Here is a 1,428-nt window from a genome sequence, read left to right as displayed (position 1 = left end):
GTTCTCTCTCTCTCTTCTCTACCTGTGTTCTCTCTCTCTCTCTCTCTTCTCTACCTGTGTTCTCTCTCTCTCTCTTCTCTACCTGTGTTCTCTCTCTCTCTCTCTCTCTACCTGTGTTCTCTCTCTCTCTCTCCTCTACCTGTGTTCTCTCTCTCTCTTCTCTACCTGTGTTCTCTCTCTCTCTTTCTCTACCTGTGTTCTCTCTCTCTCTCTCTTCTCTACCTGTGTTCTCTCTCTCTCTCTCTTCTCTACCTGTGTTCTCTCTCTCTCTCCTCTACCTGTGTTCTCTCTCTCTCTTCTCTGCCTTTGTTCTCTCTCTCTCTTCTCTACCTGTGTTCTCTCTCTCTCTCTCCTCTACCTGTGTTTCTCTCTCTCTCTCTCTTCTCTACCTGTGTTCTCTCTCTCTCTTCTCTACCTGTGTTCTCTCTCTCTCTCTCTCTCTACCTGTGTTCTCTCTCTCTCTCTCTTCTCTACCTGTGTTTCTCTCTCTCTCTCTTCTCTACCTGTGTTCTCTCTCTCTCTCTTCTCTACCTGTGTTCTCTCTCTCTCTCTCTCTCTCTACACTGTGTTTCTCTCTCTCTCTCTTCTCTACATGTGTTCTCTCTCTCTCTCTCTTCTCTACCTGTGTTCTCTCTCTCTCTTCTCTACATGTGTTCTCTCTCTCTCTCTCTTCTCTACCTGTGTTCTCTCTCTCTCTTCTCTACCTGTGTTCTCTCTCTCTCTTCTCTACATGTGTTCTCTCTCTCTCTCTCCTCTACCTGTGTCCTCTCTCTCTCTTCTCTGCCTTTGTTCTCTCTCTCTCTTCTCTACATGTGTTCTCTCTCTCTCTCTCTTCTCTACCTGTGTTCTCTCTCTCTCTCTCTTCTCTACCTGTGTTCTCTCTCTCTCTCCTCTACCTGTGTTCTCTCTCTCTCTTCTCTGCCTTTGTTCTCTCTCTCTCTCCTCTACCTGTGTTCTCTCTCTCTCTCTCTTCTCTACCTGTGTTCTCTCTCTCTCTCCTCTACCTGTGTTCTCTCTCTCTCTTCTCTACCTGTGTTCTCTCTCTCTCTCTCTCCTCTACCTGTGTTCTCTCTCTCTCTCTCTTCTCTACATGTGTTCTCTCTCTCTCTCTCTCTCTACCTGTGTTCTCTCTCTCTCTCTCTCCTCTACCTGTGTTCTCTCTCTCTCTCTCTTCTCTACCTGTGTTCTCTCTCTCTCTTCTCTACATGTGTTCTCTCTCTCTCTCTCTTCTCTACATGTGTTCTCTCTCTCTCTCTCCTCTACCTGTGTTTCTCTCTCTCTCTCTCTTCTCTACACTGTGTTCTCTCTCTCTCTCTCTTCTCTACCTGTGTTCTCTCTCTCTCTCTCCTCTACCTGTGATTCTCTCTCTCTCTCTCTTCTCTACCTGTGTTCTCTCTCTCTCTCTCTCTCCTCTACCTGTGTTCTCTC

This window comes from Oncorhynchus nerka, unplaced genomic scaffold, assembly GCF_034236695.1.
Source record: "Oncorhynchus nerka isolate Pitt River unplaced genomic scaffold, Oner_Uvic_2.0 unplaced_scaffold_1302, whole genome shotgun sequence".
Lineage (NCBI taxonomy): Eukaryota > Metazoa > Chordata > Actinopteri > Salmoniformes > Salmonidae > Oncorhynchus > Oncorhynchus nerka.
The sequence above is the reverse complement of the archived record's forward strand: the minus strand, read 5'-3'. Positions refer to the sequence as shown.